This window comes from Schistocerca americana, chromosome 10 (genome assembly GCF_021461395.2).
Source record: "Schistocerca americana isolate TAMUIC-IGC-003095 chromosome 10, iqSchAmer2.1, whole genome shotgun sequence".
Lineage (NCBI taxonomy): Eukaryota > Metazoa > Arthropoda > Insecta > Orthoptera > Acrididae > Schistocerca > Schistocerca americana.
Window position 1 is genome coordinate 51,128,396 of NC_060128.1, and position 16,613 is coordinate 51,145,008.

Here is a 16,613-nt window from a genome sequence, read left to right on the forward strand (position 1 = left end):
TAGTGCTAACACAATTCGTCCTCCAGTTGGGATACTCGTAAAGGTTTGTGCCCGCTGGCTATCTCGCCGCCTAGCAGAAGACTATAAACAGCAGCGAAGGACCATATGTGCGGAGTTGCTTGCGCCTTACGAGACTGATCGCGACAATTTTTTCGTATAATATCATCACGGGCGATGAAAGACGGGTTCGTCACTTCGAAGCGCAAACAAAAGGGCAGCAATCCGTAGAGTGGCACCACATCACTTGGATCTGGTGAAGGATGCACTCCGCGGAAAGGAACACGTCGCTGATGGGCAGGACGCTGGCTCCGGCTTGGACCAGGAAGGCGGCGCAACGCCGTCGCTGTCGACAAGGAATACGCTTTTAAATGCGAACACGTTGGTTTTAGCTTAGTTTCAACGTGCCTGTTATTGACGGTAAATGAAACAACAAGTTTACTGTTACCAGTCACTGTTTATTTATTTCCACGACGCGTTTGAAAGGTTTAAACCTCCATCATCAGGTGGATTTACATTTGCTACTATGACATTTGTGTGTGTGACGATGTTTTGTAGGTACCTGTGGCACTCTCTATTGGAAAAACAAAATACTATTTCAGAACGTGGTTTTGGTTTTCTTTTGACGAAAAGCTAAACTAATATCTAACGGTTGTTGTTGTGGTCTTCAGTCCTGAGACTGGTTTGATGCAGCTCTCCATGCTACTCTATTCTGTGCAAGCTTCTTCATCTATCAGTACTTACTCCAACCTACATCCTTCTGAATCTGCTTAGTGTACTCATCTCTTGGTCTCCCTCTACGATTTTTACCCTAACGTCATACCAACCGATCCCTTCTTCTAGTCGTGCCACAAACTCCTCCCCAATTCTATTCAATACCTCCTCATTAGTTATGTGATCTACCCATCTAATCTTCAGCATTCTTCTGTAGCAACGGTAAAAATAAGTAAAATAGAGTTCCTACGACTACCACAGGTTCCTTTCACTCTCGTGACACATCACATGTGTACTCTAATATTTTGTGAACTAATATGGCGTCTGGAAAGTTTTACGTGCAAGGATCGAGAAAACGTTATTACAAAAAATAAAGAATGTACATCATACAGCCGCCCGCGGCGGCCGAGCGGTTCTAGGCGCTTCAGTCCGGAACCGCGCTACCGCTGCGGTCGCAGGTTCGAATCCTGCCTCGGGCACGGATGTCTGTGATGTCCTTAGGTTAGGTTTAAGTAGTTCTAAGTTCTAGGGGACTGATGACCTCAGATGTTAAGTCCCATAGTGCTCAGAGCTAATTGAAGATCATATCAAAATTGTTACAGAAGAAATTTGTAAAGGATTTTGGAGACGTTTGTTTTGAGGTGTCGAATGCATGCGTTAGGATATATAATTCAGGTGGTTAATATAGCTTAACTTCATACTCGTCTATACAATCAGGTGACATGTTACAAATTTTAAGTACAATAATACACACACTTTAAGTACAATAATACACAAGTAACAATTTTGGTTGGGCTTCACAGTTAGGCTGGAGGCAGAGGGAGAGGAGGAGAAAAAAAATGGTTCAAATGGCTCTGAGCACTATGGGACTTAACTTCTGAGGTCATCAGTCGCCTAGAACTTAGAACTACTTAAACGCAGCTAACCTAACGACATCACACACATCCATGCCCGAGGCAGGATTCGAACCTGTGACCGTAGCGGTCGCGCGGTTCCAGACTGTAGCGCCTAGAACCTCTCGGCCACTTCGGCCGGCAGAAAGTGAGAGGGAGCGACAGGGAGGAAAGAGTGATTGTATGAGAGAAACTTTACAAATCAGGGGGGCCTCGAATAAAGCCAACCTGCTTTCAGGAAAGAAACGTACTGCATTACTTATTGAATGGCCATTGTATTTCTCCTGTCTTACTCAAACTCGGGCATTCAGCGGCGTATAAAAGTTCTGAATTTGCTGCAGTAACACAGCGCTGTAACTGTGCTCGACAGCAGATACGAGCGGCGGCCAAATGAAAGAGAAACTGCGGGGGGGAAAAGAGTGAGTAAACTGCCGATTTCTTCAAAAGTGACCGCCGTCACCGTCAATACGTTTGTCGCCCTGCGAGACAATGCGGTCAGCGCTTCACAGAGAAACATGGCCTCCGGAACAATGATTGTATCCAGTCGTGCAAGCAAATCGATGGCTACCAACATCTTTTTTCTCGGCTCGCAAAATATGGAAATCCCATAGGGAGAGATCGTGACGGTTTGGAGGACGTGTGAGGGCCTCCAGGCGAAATTTGTGCGACTTATTGGAGACAACCGAGGCAACATGTGGGCGAACGTCACACATCCTCCGTATACAGGGTGGTCCATTGATTGTGACCGGGCCAAATGCCTCACGAAATAAGCGTCAAACGAAAAAACTACAAAGAACGAAACTTGTCTAGCTTGAAGGGGGAAACCAGATGGCGCTATGGTTAGCCCGCTAGATGGCGCTGCCATAGGTCAAACGAATACCAATTGCGTTTTTTAAAATAGAAACCCCCACTTTTTATTACATATTCGTGTAGTACGTAAAGAAATATGAATGTTTTAGCTGGACCACTTTTTTCGCTTTGTGATAGATGGCGCTGTAATAGTCACAAACGTATGGCTCACAATTTTAGACGAACAGTTGGTAACAGGTAGGTTTTTTAAATTAAAATACAGAACGTAGGTACGTTTGAACATTTTATTTCCGTTGTACTTTTGTGAACTTATCATTTCTGAGAACGCATGCTGTTACAGCGTGATTACTTGTAAATACCACATTAATGCAATAAATGCTCAAAATGACATCCGTCAACCTCAATGCATTTGGCAATACGTGTAAACACATTCCTCTCAACAGCGAGTAGTTCGCCTTCCGTAATGTTCGCACATGCATTGACAATGCGCTGACGCATGTTGTCAGGCGTTGTCGGTGGATCACGATAGCAAATATCCTTTAACTTTCCCCACAGAAAGAAATCCGGGGACGTCAGATCCGATGAACGTGCTGGCCGTGGTACGGTTCTTCGACGACCAATCCACCTGTCATGAAATATGCTATTCAATACCGCTTGAACTGCACGCGAGCTATGTGCCGGACATCCATCATGCTGGAAGTACATCTGTCATGCTGTGAAACATCTTGTAGTAACATCGGTAGAACATTACGTAGGAAATCAGCATACATTGCACCATTTAGATTGCCGTCGATGGAATGGGGGCCAATTATCCTTCCACCCATAATGTCGCACCATACATTAACCCGCCAAGGTCGCTGATGTTCCACTCGTCACAACCATCGTGGATTTTCCGTTGCCCAATAGTGCATATTATGCCAGTTTACGTTACCGTTCTTGGTGAATGACGCTTCGTCGCTAAACAGAACCCGTGCAAAAAATCTCTCATCGTCCCGTAATTTCTCTTGTGCCCAGTGGCAGAACTGTACACGACGTTCAAAGTCGTCGCCATGCAATTCCTGGTGCATAGAAATATGGTACGGGTGCAATCGATGTTGATGTAGCATTCTCAACACCGACGTTTTTGAGATTCCCGATTCTCGCGCAATTTGTCTGCTACTGATGTGCGGATTAGCCGCGACAGCAGCTAAAGCACCTACTTGGGCATCATCATTTGTTTCAGGTCGTGGCTGACGTTTCACATGTGGCTAAACGCTTCCTGTTTCCTTAAATAACGTAACTATCCGGCGAACGGTCCAGACACTTGGATGATGTCGTCCAGGATACCGAGCAGCATACACAGCACACGCCCGTTGGCATTTTGATCACAATAGCCATACATCAACACGGTATCGACCTTTTCCGCAATTGGTAAACGGTCCATTTTAACACGGGTAGTGTATTACGAAGCAAATACCGTCCGCACTGGAGGAATGTTACGTGATACCACGTACTTATAGGTTTGTGACTATTACAGCGCCATCTATCACAAAGCGAAAAAAGTGGTCCAGCTAAAACATTCATGTTTGTTTACGTACTACACGAATATGTAATAAAAAGTGGGGGTTTCTATTTAAAGAAACGCAGTTGATATCCGTTTGACCTATGGCAGCGCCATCTAGCGGGCCAACCATAGTGCCATCTGGTTTCGTCCTTCAAGCTAGACGAGTTTCGTTCTTTGTAGTTTTTTCGTTTGATGCTTGTTTCGTGAGATATTTGGCCTGGTCACAATCAATGGACCACCTTGTAGTGCCTATCTCTGGCCACGCGATTTCCACGCTTTTGCTGCCGCGAAGGAAGTCATCCGTGGCCGTCGCTTTGCTTCAGATAAAAAAGTGTGCGCGTGCCTTCAACTACGGCTCCGCAGGCAACCGCAAACATTTCTCCTTGCAGCCACTGACCGCATTGTCTCACACGTATTAACTCTTACGGCTGTCACTTGAGAAATAATAACGAGTGTACTTACTTTTTCCCACTTAGTCTTATTTCATTTGGCTGCCCCTTATCACCAAGATACGAGGATTTAAGTATATGACTACTGAATCTTAATTCTTCTGTATTCCGTGTTCATGAAATTTAGAATATGTTTTATACTTGTCATATACACTGAAGCGCCAGAGGAACTTCTACAGCCGGCCGGGGTGGCCGAGCAGTTCTAGGCGCTACAGTCTGGAACCGCACGACCGCTACGGTGGCAGGTTCGAATCCTGCCTCGGGCATGGATGTGTGTGATGTCCTTAGGTTAGTTAGGTTTAAGTAGTTCTACGTTCTACGGGACTGATGACCTTAGAAGTTAAGTCCCATAGTGCTCAGAGCCATTTGAACCATTTGAACTTGTATAGGCATGCGTATGGAAATAAAGATATATGTAAACAGTGAGAATACGGCGCTGCGGTCGGCAACGCCTACATAAGACAACAAGTGTCTGGCACAGTTGTTAGATAGGGTACTGCTATTACAATGGCAGATTACCACGATTTAAGTGAGTTTGAACGTCATGTTATGGTTGTCGTCGCATGAGCGATGGTACACACCATCTCCGGGGTAGCGATGAAGTGGGGATTTTCCCGTACGACCACTTCACGAGTGTACTGTGGGTATCAGGAATCCAGCAATACGTACAATCTCTGACATCGCCGCAGTCGGACAACGATCCTGCAAGAACGGTACCAACGGTGGCTGAAGAGAATCGCTCAACGCTACACAAGTGCAACCCTTCCGGAAATTGCTGCAGGTTTCAGTGCTGGGCTATCAACAAGTGTCAGCATGTGAAACATTCAACGGAACGTCATTGGATTGGGCCTTCGGAGCCGAAGGCCCAATCGTGCACCCTCGATGACTGCACGTCACAAAGCTTTACGCCTTGTCTGGGCCCGACAGCGCCGACATTGGAGTGTTGATGACTGGAAACATGCTGCCTTGTTGGACGATGGACGTGTACCGGTGTGGAGACAACCTCACGAATCCGTGGACCCTGCATCTCAGCGGGAGATTGTTCAAGCTGGTGCAGCCTCTGTAATGGAGTGGGGCGTGTGCATTTGGAGTTATTGGGACTCCTGATGGGTCTAGATATGACTGTGACAGGTGACACGTACGTAGGCATTCTGTCTGATCACTGCATCCATTCAAGTCCATTGTGCGTTCCCTCGGGCTATTCCAGCAGGACAATGCGATAGCCCAAACGTCCAGAACTTCTGCACAGTGGCTACAGGAACAGCCTTCTGAGCTTAAACACTTCCGCTCGCCACCAAACTCCGTAGACATGATCATTAATGAGCATATTTGGGATGTCTTTCCACGTACTCTTCAGCAGAGACCTCCACCCCCGTCGTACTCTCACGGATTTATGGACAGCCCTGCAGGATTCACGGTGTCACTTCCCTCCAGCACCACTTCGGACTTTCGTGGAGTCCACGCCACTTCGTGTTGAGGCACTTCTGCATGTTCGCAGGGGCCCTACTCTCTATTAGGCTGGTGTACCAGTTTCTTTGGGTCTTCAGTGCATTTGGTTTTAGGGAAGGCATTTGAAAACTTATTTTTTCTGGCATTTTGTCACAAAATTGCTGGGTGTAAGGGGCGCAAGTGCAGGTACTTTTACGTGCGCCACCTTCATTTGTGCACAGACCAGTGGGTTGGTTGTTTTCCATCTGCATCAACTAGCCTTCCTGCATACACGTCAGGAACTCTACCGCGTTATGTTTTGTGGACAGTCGTAACTGCACCATAAGTGGTCTACCCCTCTCGGTATAGACTAAGCGTTTTTCATCGACGCGTCCGCGCTTCAACACCTGACCTGCTGCCAAGGGGAAAACAAACGTTAATTGCTCGCTCTTGCCACATGTACTTGGCTGCATTAACCAAACAAAAAACATATGAGTTACAGTAATTATTAATCAGCAAATGACGTAAACACTGATGTAATGTTGTTCAGTAACCGGTCCGCGGTCATCAGTAGAAATATCTGCATTTATACCCTTTACACATTATACAGGGTGTTACAAACAGGTACGGCCAAGTTTTCAGGAAACATTCCTCACGCACAAAGAAAGAAAATATGTTATGTGGACATGTGTCCGGAAACGCTTACTTTCCATGTAAGATCTCATTTTATTACTTCTCTTAAAATCACATTAATCACGGAATGGAAACACACAGCAACAGAACGTACCAGCGTGACTTCAAACAGGACTGTTACAGGAAATGTTCAAAATGTCCTCCGTTAGCGAGGATACATGCATCCACCCTCCGTCGCATGGAATCCCTGATGCGCTGATGCAGCCCTGGAGAATGGCGTATTGTATCACAGCCGTCCACAAAGCGAGCACGATGAGTCTCTACATTTGGTACCGGGGTTGCGTAGACAAGAGCTTTCAAATGCCCCCATAAATGAAAGTCAAGAGGGTTGAGGTCAGGAGAGCGTGGAGGCCACGGAATTGGTCCGCCTCTACCAATCCATCGGTCACCGAATCTGTTGTCGGGAAGCGTACGAACACTTCGACCGAAATGTGCAGGAGCTCCATCGCGCATGAACCACATGTTGTGTCGTACTTGTAAAGGCACATGTTCTAGCAGCACAGGTAGTGTAGCCCGTATGAAATCATGATAACGTGCTCCATTGAGCGTAGGTGGAAGAACATGGGGCCCAATCGAGACATCACCAAAAATGCTTGCCCAAACGTTCACAGAAAATCTGTGTTGATGACGTGATTGCACAATTGCGTGCGGATTCTTGTCAGCCCACGCATGTTGATTGTGAAAATTTACAATTTGATCACGTTGGAATGAAGCCTCATACGTAAAGAGAACATTTGCACCGAAATGAGGATTGACACATTGTCAGATGAACCATTCGCAGAAGTGTACCCGTGGAGGCCAATCAGCTGCTGATAGTGCCTGCACACGCTGTACACGGTACGGAAACAACTGGTTCTCCCGTAGCACTCTCCATACAGTGACGTGGTCAACGTTACCTTGTACAGCAGCAACTTCTCTGACGCTGACATTAGGGTTATCGTCAACTGCACGAAGAATTGCCTCGTCCATTGCAGGTGTCCTCGTCGTTCTAGGTCTTCCCCAGTCGCGAGTCATAGGCTGGAATGTTCCGTGCTCTCTAAGACGCCGCCCAATTGCTTCGAACGTCTTCCTGTCGGGACACCTTCGTTCTGGAAATCTGTCTCGATACAAACGTACCGCGCCACGGCTATTGCCCAGTGCTAATCCGTACATCAAATGGACATGTGGCAACTCCCCATTTGTAAACATTGCACTGACTGCAAAACCACGTTCGTGATGAACACTAACCAGTTGATGCTACGTACTGATGTGCTTGATGCTAGTACTGTAGAGCAATGAGTCGCATGTCAACACAAGCACCGAAGTCAACATTGGGCCAACTGGCGGTGAATCGAGGAAGTACAGTACATACTGACGAAACTAAAATGAGCTCTAACATGGAAATTAAGCGTTTCCGGACAGATGTCCACATAACATCTTTTCTTTATTTGTGTGTGAGGAATTTTTCCTGAAAGTTTAGCTGTACCTTTTTGTAACACCCTGTATACAAATAATCTCCAGTAACATTGAAATGGGAATGAGTTGCAGCTTTGACAAATTTCTGTCTCGGAATGGCCGTGGAGTCTTACTTAGACCTCATTTGCTCGCGTACGCCCTGCTCTGGTGAATGTGAATGCCGTGTGGCTGGGCTCCCAGGTTTGCGACTCTCGCAACGAGGCGGCTCCGCTGGCCGACGCGGCTCTCTTCACACGTGCTCCGCCGAATCATCGCGGTTAACGAGCTGGCGACTCGCCGTGTCATAAACTGCAAACTGTCCGAGGCGGCTGTCGCGCACGTTCCCACGCGGCATTCGGCTGTACCACCCACTGTCGAATTAAGGAAGTGCCGGCAAGCACGTCAGCACAGTGGAGGCGCCAGAAAAACGCGCGCCCTTTCCCACACGCCGACAGCAGCCTTAAGGCCGGTTCCCACTAGAGCGCGGCAGCGCGTCGTGCGGCAGCGGCAGCGGCAAGCGTTTTCCGCTTTGACGCGGCGGCTCGCGGAATTGGCGTTCCCATCTGGAAGCGGCAGACGCTAGCGGTAGCCAATGACGGACAGCCACTGAGGTACGGGGCAGGACCCACTGAAACGCGCGGTGCGTTTGATTAGCTATATCTTACACCTACATGAAGGAAAGACGAAGTTGGATGAAGACATACCAATTTTTCATTTTCTGTACAATGTACTCTTTCACATATTTCATTATTCATGTTTTCTCATTTCACCATAAACAGATTTCATGACTACCGTTCACGATTGTTCACTATCTCCTAACACATTGAAATAATGTACGACAAAAGAGATTATTCAGATAGTTAAGCGAGACAAAAATTTAAAATGTGATACGGTAGCAGGTACACGAAAACAGTAAGAACAAAAAGACTAGGTGGAAGGGATGAAAGTGGAAGCCACCTGATAGAATTTCCCACAGAGCATAATGTAATCATCGCCAGCACCTTGCTTAAGAATCACGAAAGAATAATATATTTTTGGAACAGTTTTCGAAACCAGATTTTAAATTGTAAGGCATTTCCTGGTGCAGACGCAAACCTGACTGAAGACTGTCAATAGCAAGAAAAGCGTTCTGAAAAAGAAAATTTGTTCACACCGAATATAAATGCTAATGGTTGGATACTATTTTACAAAGGTATTTGCGTGGAGTGCAGCCTCGTATGTAAGTGAAACGTGGACGATGAACACTTCTGTCAAGAAGACAATGGACGCTTTCAAAACGTGGTGATTCATAAGAATGCTGAACTTTAGATACGAGGATCGTGTGACTAAAGAAGAGGTACGGAATTAAATAGAGGAGGAAGAGGAAATTACGGTACAACTTTGACGACAATAGGGGTTAGTTGACAGGGCGTATTGTGGGGCGTCAAAGAGTGAGGACAAAGGGGTTGGGTGATAGTATTCTGATAATAATCATCTGTTGAAATACTATTCTACTATTTTATCTATTAATGTAAGCCGTGAATTTACTCTTCCATGCACTCCTTAAAACATTTAAACCAAAACTGAAATCAGCTGAACACCAAATCTTTCAACCACTGTCTGACAACTACTGGATTCACTTTCAACTTTCTATAACTATCACTGGCTAGCCACACACACATACAGATATAAGGAGAACAAAAATAAACAAACATTAGTTTTCAGCATATAATTCTGCAGGTTGGCAACATGTACATAAACAAACCAGACAGGAAGGGACATGAGCTGAACACACTGTAGTTACGACTTTAAATCAGAGTTTTCGGTAAAACGTCTACTGCTAGTGACAGAAGAAAAAAGAGCGAACATGAAAATGTGCTTATGTTCCATAATCTAAGTTTTAGTTCAACCTCCAGCATGTGAGCAGGTGAGGGGAAACGTATATGTCCGCCAAAAACTCAATTCACTGTAAGTAATCAGTCATTCACGTAAAAAAAGATGTGAACTGTTTTATAATCTCCAAGTATCACAGATCAAAACAAAACTGAGTCATTCTAGATTCCACCGAAGATGCCTTAAAGTAAAAGGCGAAACGCGTCTTGAATCAGTAAAGTACACTGGATAAAGAAAAAAGAAAGGAAATAATCAATAGCTCTACATATTTAGTAAATTACATCTTATGACATACCAGCAAATTAGTTTCGGTTTAACTTCTCATTCGACATGCTATTAATGCCATTTAAAAAAATTCATCTATCCCTTCTGAAAAACTGTAGTTACTTTCATATCTTGGTAGATAAACAGATTTAGGATATTTATCATGCGACGAAATACATGACTTTTCACAAGTTATCGTTTGCAAAAAAAAAAAAAAAAAAAAAAAAAAAAAAAAAAAAAAAAACCACATTTCGATTTCTTGAACCGTTTACGAAATTTGCGGTTGATACAACCACATGGTTTACGACGAGCAGGACGAAGTACCGGTCGCGCCGCCGAGCAACCCCCGCGCGGTCACGGCATAGCCCGTCCGCCGACATATCAGACAATATCTCGAGAACGGTGATAGCTATCGATCTGCTCTCAGCTTTAAAAACAATTTCGATATGTTGACTAAATTTCATACGCAATAATGTATTACCTAAAATGAACTGTACGCAAAGTCCACGCAATGCGTTTTTACCTCTGCACACTCATTAAAATTTCGTGTAAAGGTTTACGTAAATGCGATACAGCAAGTAACCACGACGAATAACGAAAAGAAATTCGGTCCTTTATCGAGAGAAGATATCAGGCTGTAACATGCCCAAGAATCAAATTTTTCTACCGAATAGTTTCCTTGGAATCGGATGATAAGTATTTCATAGCTGCCGCCGCGTCCGCGCCAGCGGTTCGGCGAAACTTCGTGTGGCCCGGGAGTCCGTACCTGACGTCACGCTCAGCGCGTTCTGTGATTGGTGGCGCGCACCTGGAGCGCGGCACGCGGCAGCGGAAGCGGTTCGACATGGTCAAACCGCGACGCAGAGCCCGCCGCGCCCTGCCGCTGACGCCATTTCCATGGCAACCACGCCGCTGACGCGCCGTTTTGACGCGCGGCAGCCCTAGTGGGAACCGGCCTTTAACGAGCGTTGCGTCACCGCCCAGCGGCAGTTCCCCCAGCCACACCTGGCGCTGCCTTCGCCCAGACTTCAGGCCTTGTGGGACTGCTAACTAGAGATGGGCAAACTGCAACAAGTAACCGTTTCGAAACAAATGAAACAGTACAATGTAATGTTTCGATACGATGTTTCGAAACAGTCAAACAGTTTGTGTTTTCTGATCTAATAAAGCTACACATTTTATCATCTTGAATGTCTACTCTATAAGTACGTCCATATAAACACAAATGAGGTGCGAGAGCGCTAATCATGTCGCAGAAAGCATTAAACTATCACTTGGGCGTCTTGGCAGTTTCGTATTTCCTGCAGCAAATGCGCTGCCTTCGTGCCGTGTGGTTTTCATACTTTTCAATTGGCTGAGGACAGCCACAGCTGAAGACAGAAGAACCACCACGAACGGAACTGGAGGTGGGAGCAAACTGCAGAAACAACGAATATGCTACTGGGATTCCCACATTCTGTTAGTATGGGTAATATACCCATCCTGCTAATTTCCAGGCACACAAAGGCAATCATTGTGGACAATAGGCACAGTGACTATAGACTCACAAATAACGCCAAATAATTTGAATAAATAACAAAATATAACAGAAAAAATTCTTGTCTTTCAAAGTGTTACGAACTGTTAATATAAATTCACCATGTTTCCCAGCCCTTCCCGTTCACCATTACACTATCAGTGATATGTCAAAGAGATTGCTTGCAATTATACCTACATCAAATTTATGTATATGTCTAATAACTCTATGCCTTTTTTTAATTCAAAATGTTGTAGGCTTACTTGCGTTTCTTAATGTGATTACTGTACATGAACAGAGAAGCGTTTGTTATAAACAAGTGTAATGTAACTGAATGATTTTCACATATTTATTATTTTGAATGTGAACAGTGTGCGTTGTTTTATTGTTTGGTTAGTGTTTATAAAGCAGATGTTACGCCATTTCGTAATAGTACAGTCAGATAGAAACGAAGCTTTATTTTCAGATATCTTAAGCTTCATGCTATTGTTTGTCGAAAAGATTTCGACACTCTTGAAAGTGTTTCAAGAAGTGTTATGTTGTGTTTCAGTACATGTGCAGAGCCCGAATCTCGTCCGACACGAGCGGAATGAAACATCACTGTTTCGATACAATTAGTCCGTTCCAAGCACAGGTGGACTGAAACAGCATTATTTTGAAACAACGATACAGTTTCTGTGTCCGGCTCGAGATCGAATCTGGTCCGGTTATCCGAGACAGGGGCGGAATGAAACACCACTGTTTCGAAACAGAGAACCACAGCCGTTCCGAAACACTGAAACAGTTCCACGTATCGATACACTGTATCGAAACGTTGAAACAGTGGCCAAGTCTAGTGCAAACACAACGCACGTTGCTCACTGAACTTAGTGCTACGTTGGTACCGTATCGGTAATAGCTAGAGTCCGGATTATATGTGACACACACACACACACACACACACACACACACACAGTGGTTACGGTTACTACAAGCCACACCACAAGTTGGGAAACGGGGCCAAATTTCTAGTAGTTTATTGTCGAGTAGAGATTTTCACACACGAATGTTTTATTCATATCTTACAGAAACTAGCAGTACGGCCATAACAGCCTTTTAAACACGCCGCTAACGACAATCAAGTAATTTATAGCAATGCAACCGTGTAAAAATTTCTTTTAAAAACGGCAATCAGGTCATTTATATATACGAAGACAGTAACTTGTTCTCGAAAGAACAGTTACTGTTGATGACAGTGCAGTTTTTCCCTGGAATAAATGACTAACTGAAACCCTCAGCTGCCGACATGTGTTGTTGATATATCTCGATGTGCGAATGCGCACAGGTTGCCCAAACTCTTACGGAAATCGCCAAAGCGTGCGCGAGTAATGAGTGGGTGGGCCAATGTCTATAAGGTACATTATATAGGTAGAATTGTGGACAGTTGGGAATGTGAGTCTCACGGGAAGCGTGCAAGGGATAGGTCCCTGCAGTCGCGCTATTCATCTGTGTCCTCGGTGGCTCAGATGGATAGAGCGTCTGCCATGTAAGCAGGAGATCCCGGGTTCGAGTCCCGGTCGGGGCACACATTTTCAGCTGTCCACATCGAGGTATATCAACAACACCTGTCGGCAGCTGAGGTTTTCAGTTAGTCATCATTTATTCAAGTCATTTATAGCAATACAACAATTTAAAATTAAAAAAAAGCACAGAAGCTAACAGTACGTCAATAACAGCCTTTCAAAACACGCCGGTAACGGCAATCAGGTAATGTATATCAATACATCAGTTTAAAAAATTTAAAGAACGTTAGTAAACAGGCTACTAAAGTAAATACAGAACTTTGTTAATAAAGTACGGTGAGATAGTGAAGCTACCAACACCGCCATTAAAAAAAAAAAAAAAAATCAGAGGTCTCAGCAAACACACGATTAATGCCAATAAAGGAATGGAGGAATTTAAAAAAGTTTTTAAACAAATGTGTCCTGGAATATCATTAGAACATAGTAGATATGACGGATCCGTGTAAGGCGGCCACAAATCACCCACTCAGGGATGCTCGGGCTAGGCAGAACACTGACCAATTTAATTACGCCCGTAATCACAATTGCCCCTCTCAGGCTGGTCACTACACCGACTTTTAGCCAGCGAAAACTTGTAATAAGATGGCTCAACTTGCTGACAGAATTAGAGCTAACCTCCTGCAAGGAAACATTACACCACACAGTCCTGAATGAGCGACCACATGATCGACCAACCTAACTTAACCTGCAGTTACGCTCGAACAGGCAGTACACGACCTCCGATGTCAAGGATCCAGACATCCGACCGCGGACGCGTCGCCAGCGTACCCGACACGCCACGGTCACGCGACAACACGCTCTGTCACGACAGTTCTCGTCTTCTCTGCAACGTTGACGGGTAGTAACCGCTCCTCCGTGTTAGGTGTGTCCTTTTTAAACTCCAGTGTTGAAACGGAGGACTTAAAGAAGCTTGTTAACGTCCCACCAAGGTCAAATGAACAGCAACTACTCGTGGGGCGATTCTGTATACAACCAACCCGCGGGGAGCTCTTCCGTCAACTCGACCCGCTCGTTACACACAACCGACACACACCACGTGGCGACTCGGTACAGCCGGCCACGCCTGATTCTCGCTGGAGAGCCACACTGCTCTCCCGTGTCCACAACACTCTCTGCGCGCAACGGCCCTACTTCCGCGCCACCACGCGAAGTTACCACCTGTCAAAGATCTCACTTCCTCCGTAGCAGTTTCCCGGAAGCAAAAAGGCCGATATCGATAGGACAGGGAAAAGACAACCAAACAGCCACTTAATGACAGACAACATATCAAACAAAGATGTCAGGGGATGAAAAGGAAAACCAATGCAATCTAAACACAAGGTGTAGCACGAGTCGACACACGGCTCAATATGAATCATAAAAACCTTAAAACCTTGCACATATGCGTTAAAAATGCTCAAAAATGAATGAAAAGTGTTGAAATATGCGAGATCACATAATTAAAAAACATGGTTGTTACTGCGTGCGTTATGTTTCAAAGTCGAGCCTGTGCATATCAGTTACAAGGGAGGACGTCGGCCACGCGAAAAGTCGGTACATTTAGAACGATGATATCATTTTCTGAATACTTTCTGGTAGAGCTTAGGAACAAGGTCCTTCTGGGATTATTTTCTAAAACTTTGCAAAATGGGGACGCGTACCGTGTTTCAAGAATTGTTCCGCCTTTGCTATTGTTCCTCGGTAACAAGCGGATGCAATGCGAGCGAGTCGCAGCGAAACAGTCGATATGCACAGGACCAACTTCGGGATATATCGTCCGCAGGAGGGCGCACACAAAAACTCCGTAACGTTAAAAAACATACAGTCATGGGTATTTTTGAAAAGCATTAACTTTTAATTAATACTATTGGACCAAAGCATCATTTACAATTTATTTGAAATTTTTCTATCGTTGTAAACATAAACGAACAGGTACTGTTCCAAATGTTCGGTAGTAAGATTGGGTGTTCGATCACTAAAACATTTTCCTAAGCAGAAAAGGATCGTTCTACATTAACTGAGGTAACTGGGCAATATTTGAATTTGCATGTTATGTTGGCACTTACTGTTTCCGGTAAAGGTTGACCTTACCCATTAATAAAACTATCAATTTAGCACAAGGGTTCAAAGCCTGTGTTATTCCTTAAAATGTTTTCAAACTTTTCTTTAAGTTTTCGTGGGAATATCTCCAGCAATGAGAAGTTCATTCAACGCCAAGCCTTGACTTTCAAGCTTTCTAATGCTTGCAGATATATGGGAAAAAAGAGTGCTAATCACAGCAAAGTATTTTTTAATACCGGACGCATTAAAAACTCCTTTGCACTGGCAAACTGCCGAAGGCTCTGAACTATCCAAGTCGTTTACTACCCAACTAATGGCCTCGAAATGTTCATTGTAGAACAACACAGCTCCGATCCACGAACCCCAACGAGTTATCACTGGTTCGTGAGGTAAAGGCACATTTGGAAGTTTTCCTTTGTAGGTCTTGATTCGAGCAGAAGACTTTATAAACACTTTCTTCGTGGATGAAATCGGTTTATTTACATCCACAAATGTACATCTTCAGCAAGGCGACGTACTCCATGAGCAAAGCACGTCACGTGAATCAAATGGGGAGGGCTTCTCCGCTTTGGCCATAAAGCGAGCAGCATCTGAAATAGGCACAAATATTTTTGTAATACCCTCAGTGACAAATCTGACGATCGTAGAATTATTTACTTTTTCAAGTTTTTTGCAGGCTGCTAAATAGGAAGAAGAAGGCTCTTCTTTTAAAGGACCAAGAAGGAAATTTGCAATGTACCGGCCACAGATGTGTTTAATTTCGTCAACTGAAATCCAGATAATGATGTCCTCGAGTTCACTGCGTATTTCTTCCAGAACATTTACGTAAATTACCGTTATGTAGTTTTTACGCAATGTTGATTCATCTGCTATAGTTTGCTTTAAGCAATATTTCCTCAGAAAACCTTTGAGCCCGCATCTCGTGGTCGTGCGGTAGCGTTCTCGCTTCCCACGCCCGGGTTCCCGGGTTCGATTCCCGGCGGGGTCAGGGATTTTCTCTGCCTCGTGATGGCTGGGTGTTGTGTGCTGTCCTTAGGTTAGTTAGGTTTAATTAGTTCTAAGTTCTAGGCGACTGATGACCTCAGCAGTTGAGTCGCATAGTGCTCAGAGCCATTTGAACCATTTTTTTGAAAACCTTTGAGGATAGGGTTTGTAAGTTTGTGCAGAGGAATGTTGCCTGCAGTTAATGCTTCACATATATCCATGTTAAACCGACTTTTCTGGTTACTTTTAGACAAAACCCTGCTACTGCAACTTGCTGCTGTCAGAAGTTGTTGTCGTGGTCCTTTCTTCTGCAGTCCTGCGATATACAGACTTGTCTTGACATGCTGATCTATTTGAAACTTTTTTTTGCACGAAACGATTTTCTCGCAAACTCGGCAATATTAAACAATTCCG

General features: G+C 44.7%; 1 protein-coding gene and 1 non-coding gene across 4 annotated transcripts in view; both read left to right on the top strand.

Moving 5' to 3' along the window:
• The window catches only part of LOC124552487 (aminopeptidase Ey-like), a 440,551-nt gene that overhangs the window by 185,002 nt on the left and 238,936 nt on the right, over positions 1–16,613 (top strand). The gene's annotated exons all lie outside the window — the stretch shown is intronic.
• On the top strand, positions 13,104–13,177 carry Trnat-ugu. The gene has a single exon. It is a non-coding gene; the product is annotated as a tRNA-Thr (tRNA).